The sequence below is a fragment of the Dendropsophus ebraccatus genome, chromosome 2 (genome assembly GCF_027789765.1).
Source record: "Dendropsophus ebraccatus isolate aDenEbr1 chromosome 2, aDenEbr1.pat, whole genome shotgun sequence".
Taxonomy (NCBI): Eukaryota; Metazoa; Chordata; class Amphibia; order Anura; family Hylidae; genus Dendropsophus; species Dendropsophus ebraccatus.
Window position 1 is genome coordinate 143,789,171 of NC_091455.1, and position 7,392 is coordinate 143,796,562.

The 7,392-nt window shown below is 44.0% G+C and overlaps 1 long non-coding RNA gene across 1 annotated transcript; it reads right to left on the minus strand.

Annotated features, from left to right (window-relative positions):
- Nucleotides 1-4,188: 4,188 nt before the first annotated feature.
- Nucleotides 4,189-6,929, minus strand: LOC138784686 (uncharacterized). The gene is made up of 3 exons (XR_011361906.1): nucleotides 6,844-6,929; nucleotides 6,197-6,257; nucleotides 4,189-4,734 (listed from the first exon to the last, which is right to left on the minus strand). It is a non-coding gene; the product is annotated as an uncharacterized lncRNA (long non-coding RNA).
- Nucleotides 6,930-7,392: the final 463 nt, after the last annotated feature.

The window sequence follows — 7,392 nt, forward strand, 5'->3', positions numbered from 1 at the left end:
GATATCCAGCCGCACCTCCTAGATACACGGGTGCCAGGGAATGTCCCGACCACGGACTAAATAGATTCCAGTCCAAAAGATATATCCCGGCACTCCAAAGGTCAAGTTAGTGTCTTTTATTGAAAAACTTCAATAGTGCACAGCACAGCAAATAGGTTATGATGCAACGTTTCGGCGGTCAGTTACCGCCATTTTCAAGCATAACCGTAGTGACAACAACCTCCATTAAATACATGTGCATTCATTAAACAAGTGTCTTTTCATAGGTGCAAATACATGTCAATTAAATTCAAATATCGTGACGTGTCCATTCAGACACACCCCAAGGGGGTGTGTAGTGTCCGTGATTCCTATTCAGGATTTTCAAACTCATAAGACATGCATCAAGCGTGAATGTGAACAAAGTCCAATATTAAGTGCAGTCTGTGATGTGAAAAAGTTGATAGTTGAAACAATAACCGATATTATTGTAAATGAAACACATCGGAGTCCACTCACTGCGGTACTATTTGTAGGAGCAAAGAAAGTAGAAGTCGGGTTGTTTAGAATAGGCGTGTTGCAGAAACTGCCATTTCACTTCATTATGGGAAACTCCCACTGTTGCCTGTAATACACACATGACGGCAGTGACCCATGCGGGAATCTAGGCCAGTTGCTAACATCGTAGCGAAACTTGTGTTATTGACTCGCCGGATACCCATTATCTCCAGGTAAATACCTGTTGGTATAATGTATTTTCCAGCTCTTTCAACTAGACCTCTCCAGGTCACGATTTGTTGGTTGGCCACATCCCAGGTATGCCGTGCGTTATTATGGTGATGAAAGCCGCTGTGTCTAGCCAAGGTTCAAAAAGAATACTTTGCTCCAGCTTCCCAGCAGTGAGTTGTTCTCCCATATTTCATTGTGATACCATCACATTTTTTTGCGTGGATAGGATAGATAGGAGATGGATAAATAGAGAGAGAGAGAAAGAGAGATAGATAGATAGATAGATAGATAGAGAGATAGGAGATAGATAGATAGATAGATAGATAGATAGATAGATAGATAGATAGATAGGACATGGATAGATAGATAGATAGATAGATAGATAGATAGATAGGAGATAGAGTGTCGGACTGGGGTACTTAAGGCCCACCAGAGGAAATGATCCTTGGGGCCCACCAATAAAGAACCCATGAGACATGACATGCTGATCTGGTCCTTTCCTGGATTCATCTGTATCTGTGACCAATTCTGAATAACATTTTTAGTCGAACTAAAACTCTCAGAACCCCCTACATTTATAAAGCTCTCAGGGTATGCTTGGAGTTGTAGTCTCTGAGAGGACAACCTTTTAATAAATCACTGTGTGCAGAGTCTCCTGGTGGCTACAATCTGTGGGTCACAACCATCAGCCCTGAAGATCCAGCAATACATCTGTCTACAGCAGCAGTTATCAGTGGATTGTACTACTGTACTACAACTCCCAGCATATCCTGAGGGCTGCAGACTGTCAACGTGGCCCTCGCCTTCCTCGAATATATATATATATATATATATATATATATATATATACACACAAAGACAGATATTACCAATAATACCAGTATATAGGAAGGAAATATCACCATATATATTACCGCCATACTGTTACTGACCAAATCCAGAATACTGAGACCAATATTACCAATAATACCACTATACAAGGGGGAAATATTACCGCTACACCATAACCTCTACCATCACCACCATATTGTTACTGACTAAATCCTGTATAGTGAGACCAATATTACCAATAATAGTAAAGAAGGCAAAATATTACCGCCACACCACAACCACAACTATCACCACCATATTTTTACTGACTAAATCCTGTATACTTAATTCAATAAAACACAATACCAGATTGCAAGCAACAAATAATACCCCCACATACTGACTAATACCACCACTGCTGCTACTGAGTATAATCCACTGTACACAGATCACTATCACCTCATACAGTCAAAAAGAGGTGAACGCAGCTCTACACAGGTTCTGTACTCCATATTCATTACAGTGCAGTTATTTCCAGTGACTCACAGGGGACGTCTTCTGTGATCAGAGTTCTATCCTTTTCATTTTCTTCTCCATCTGCCCTGGGTCATTATGAGAACTTCTCCGAGCCATGAATCCACAGAATCTGCCAAACAAACATATAAGGCTCCTCACCATCCTCATTTCTTTACAAACTGCACATCTGTATTGTCCCCTTTACACCCTTATTTAGTGGGAAGGCTGACTCTGTTATCCCCCTTTATAGTAAATGCTCCCCTCTATGTAGCCACCTTATAGATGGCCCCTTGTTTAGTTTTCCATATAAATGACCTCATGTGCTTCTCCTAGAGAGACCCTCTCTGTGTAGTCCCCCTATAGTAGATTCCCCCTCTGTGAATTCCCTATAGTATATGGCCCTATTCTCTTTAGCCCCCCCCCTATAGATGCCCCCTGCGCAGTCCACTATAGTAGATGCCCCCTCTGTGCATACCCTATTGTATACGGCCTCTGTGTGTTCCCCCTTATAGATGGTCCCCACTATGTAGTACCCCTTATAGATGGCCCCCAGTATTATGCCCCTTACAGATGTCCCCCCCAGTGTTATCCCCCTTATAGAAAGCCCCCCCTTTATTTTCCCCTTATAGATGCTCCTCCCCCCGTATTTTCCCCCTATAGATGCCTCACTTGTATATTCCCCCTTATAGATGCCCTCCCTTTGTTGTCCCCCTTATAGATGCCCCCCTGTACGATCTCCCTTATCAATGTCCCCCTGTGTTAACCCCCTTATAGATGGCTCCCTCTATATATTATATTCCCCCTTATAGATGACCACCTGAATTATCCCCCTTATAGATGGCTCCCTCTATATATTATATTCCCCCTTATAGATGACCACCTTAATTATCCCCCTTATAGATGCCCCCCTGTATTACCCCCCTTATAGATGCCCCCTGTATCATCCCCCTTATAGATGTCCCCCCAGTATTAGCCCCCTTATAGATGGCCCCCCTTTGTTGTCCCCCCCTGTATTATCCCCATTATAGATGTCCCCCAGTGTTATCCCCCTTATAGACTGTTCCCCCTGTATATTTCTCCTTATAGATGTCCCCCCCTGAATATTCCCCCTTATAGATGCCCCCCTTGTATATTCCCCCTTATAGATGTCACCCCTTTGTTGTCCCCCTTATAGATGCCCCCTGTATTATCTCGCTTATAGATGCCCTCCCCTCTATTATCCCCCCTATTGATGCCCCCCTGTATTATCCCCCTTATAGATGCCCCCTGTATTTTCCCCCTTATAGATGGCTCCCCCTGTATATTATATTCCCCCTTATAGATGTCCCCTCCTGTATTATCCCCCTTATACACTGCCCCCCTGCACAGGAGATTAAAAAAAAAAAAATACACACACAACTCACATAACAACTCGCTCCCCCATCGCTGCTGTCTTCTTCTCTACTGCCCCTGGCTGATGAGTCGCTCCCTGTGGGTGTCCTGGGCGGCACACAAATCAGGAAGCTCAGTGTGTCGGGGCTGGTACTTCTGGTACAGAGAGCGTCTCTAATACATTCTCCCTGTACCGGAAGTCCCGGCCAATGCACACTGAGGTTCCTGATGCGTGCACTCCCTGGGAATCCTTGGGACACCCCCAGGAAGTGACGCATTAGCCGGGGGGCCAGATTGACTCTTGCAACCTGTCTTGCTTAAAGGTCACAAGAGGGAGGAGAGGAAGGGGGGGAGCGGCAGTGCAGGGGCCCTGCTACACCACCCTGGGGGTTGCCTCCAGCGCAGCACTTACTGTCGGGGGGCCCTGCCGCCCGACAGTAAGTGTGCTGCGTGCATGGGGGGCCGGGGCCCCCGGTGGCCCAGTCCTACCCTGTGTGTGGGCCATAAAGAAGCTGCCGTAGGTGCTACCGTGGTTGGCCTGGTATTGTGATGTACTGCTGGGTCAGCTGGTACAATGGTGTGTTAGCTGATTGGGTCTAGGGTCACTTGGGAACTTATCACGGTAGCCTGGAGTTGTGTAGGACCCACTTGGACAGTTTTGGGCCCTGCCAGCAGAGACAGGTTTAGCCCAAGTGTAGGTGTGTATAGGTGCGGGTGTGGAAAAAAAAGCCAGAATCGAACACTTGAAAAGTAGAACAGTTTACTTATAGAAACTCAGTACAATACAGGTATACTTGGTAAAAAAAAATACAGTTTAGTGCAATACAACAAATACTGGCGATTATTCAGGTGGTTGAGGTAGAGACAAAGTGCTTGTGAGTGAAGGTTTTGCAGAGGAGAGAGGGTGTCTGATGTTTATTTGGAATAAGATCTGGGTCCTGGCAGCAGGCAGGTTTTTGGGTGGTCAGGTGGTCTCTCTGCGGCATCGGTGGCTGGCCGGCATGGTGTTATTGGCAGCACAGCCATGTACATGCCCTTCTCTGCATTTTTTTCTTCCTCTGGTTTCGCCTTTTCCTTTTCTTCCACCAGGAGCGGACCCTTCTGATTTTGTTAGTTTTGGATCTTTTATGCTCCTCTCCAGTTGTCCACGGCTCGCAATCAAATTTCTTTGTTGGTTCCTCAATGAGAATCTCATCCTCCTCCATCTTTCTTTCCTGGTATGTGGTGATGTCACTAATTTTGTAGGGTTCAATTATAGTCGTCTTCTCCTCCTTTATGATACTAACCACAAGTCCACCCTCTTGTTTTTTTTCCCCACTGCTGGGACGTCTATAATGTAAAAGAGAAGACACCAGAATTATCCTGTGTTATGAGCCTCTACCTGCTGCACTATAGAAAAAATACAGTTCACAATGGTCAACACTCAGTATAACACTAACAGAAGGTTAAATATGGGGACCCTCCATTATGCAATTTCGATTTTTTTTTTTCTTTCAAATCAACTGGTTTAAGAAACTTTTATAGATTTGTAATCTACTTCTATTTCAAAATCTCCAGTCTTTCAGTACTTAGCTGCTGTATGTCTTGCACGGAGCGGTGTATTCTTTCCAGTGTGACACAGTGTTCTCTGCTGCCACCTCTGTCTATAGAGCAGAAAAGGTTTTCTATGGAAATTTGCTCCTGTTCTGGAAAGTTCCTAGCATGGACAGAGGTGGCAACAGAGGGCACGGTGTAACACTGGAATAAATACACCATTTCCTGCACGACATACAGCAGCTGATAAGTACTGGAAGACTGGAGATTATTTTACAAATAATTTACTAATCTCTATAACTTTCTGACATCAGTTAATTTGAAAGAAAAAAAAATTCTGAGTACCCTTTTAAGACACATCCTCCTCCTTTATATATAGTAATTATTACTCGGTTCATGGACAACTACTTCTTTTAACTCTGTGTTTTCTGGCCTCCGGTGATGACAATGGTGAATCCAATAAAAAGCACTGTGAAACAAAGTAAAGTCCTTAGATAACCTTGTATATATGACAAAATTCATTTGTCTATTCATTTATCAGCCCTCCCCTTATTATGTGTACCAACTGATGGAATAAAAGTATGTAGATGTGCAATATAAATCAGCATTGTTCAGAGTGGGAAGAAAACACCTCTTCCTGCAGGACATCCAGCAGCTGATAAGTACTGGAAGGCTGGAGATTATTAAACAGAAGTAAATTACAGATCTATAGAACTTTCTGTCACCAGTTGATCTAAAAGAAGCTGAATTTCCAAAATTCATAAATTTATCCTTTTCCATCCCCCTCAAGACTTTGGGCCACATGTATCATCCTGCGAACGGATGATTTTCGGCGGAAAGTGCCGATTTGCGTATTTTTTTATACGCAAATGGCCGATTTGCGAATAAAATATTCGCAAATCGGCACTTTCCGCCGAGTACGCCAGGGGGGCGGAAAGGGGGCGTGCAGTGGGCGGAACGGAGGGCGCGGACTCCGCGCGATTTACCATCCGTTCTGCCCAAATATACGCCGAAAACCTACTCCAGTCCTCAGCTGGCGTAGGTTTTCGGCGGTGCGCACCGGCGCGCACGGGATTTATGTAGAGGCAGTCCGCCTCTACATAAATCTCCGTAGCGCCGGAGCTGCGGGGGCATTTTTAAGTCCGGCGTAAAAAACGCCGGACTTAATAAATGCCCCCCTTTATGTCTGGCTTTGTAGCAGAGATCCCGTAACCTTAGAGCAGTCTGTAGTAAGGAAATATAAGCAGCAGGAACTTACCAGAAGATGATGAGAACCAAAGACAGGACTAATGCAGCTACCAGCCCGATAAGGACTCCGCCTGTTAATAAACAATGACAGATATTTATGGATTATTATTATTATTATTATTATTATTATTAGTAGTAGTAGTAGTAGTAGTATATAATACATATGTCATGTCAAGCGCCCACCGGAAGTGAGGTGACAGGTGCCCCGCCCCCTGACGTCACAGGTCCCTGGTCGTCAACACGCCCATTTCCGGCTCTGTGACAGTTTTCCCCACCCACTTTCCCACGCTCCTAACCCCACCCACTGGTCCCTTCACGTCAACACGCCCCCTTCCGGCTCTGTCACATTTTTCCCACCCACTTTTCCACGCTCCTAACCCACCCATAGTCTGTATGACGTGGCTGTTATGGCTGCTACGTCCCCACACCCACCCGTATTATACACACTAATCACAAACCTCCCATGTATAAACCAGCCCCTCTCACACTTATAATAGAGATTAGAGAACCCCTATAAAACATGTAGTAAGTGTTATGGTTGCTACGGCGTCACATCCGTCCATATTATGTACACTAACCGCACTATAGCCCCCAATGTATAACGTACGTCCGCTTAGTCTTATCATAGAGATAAGAGAACCCCTATAAAGCACTGACCTTTTATCCTCATAATCCGAACTTAGATGTTGTAGAAATATGAAACATAGTTCTCCTATAGACCTCCACTACCTCCAGCAGCTTGAGTAGTAATGAATGTGTGTGGATGTGTTTAATGGAAGAGTCTGTGGGTGACGCCTATTGTATTACGTTGTTGTAGCATATTGGTGAGACATGTACGCCCCCTAGGCAGAATGCAACTAACTATTCTATACAAGCGATAAAAACATATCTGGACAAGTTTTTATCGGAGTTGTTCGCCCCCCCTCTTCCACTAACAATCATATTCCGCATCTCCCCACTAATCAGGCTTAAAAGGAGCAAGAAGAACAAAAATGAGTAGTTTTAAAAAGCTTTATTGAAACAAACATTAAATACAACTTGATTAAACAATTATAAAAATCAGCTTGTAATAACGATATAGAGAACATTAACTAAATTTTGGTTAAACAGTTATAAAATCTGTTTTATCAGTTCAGGTTATCATAATACCCAATATACAATAATATACAGATTAGTAATATTTAAAGGCTTAACCACGCAGTTTGT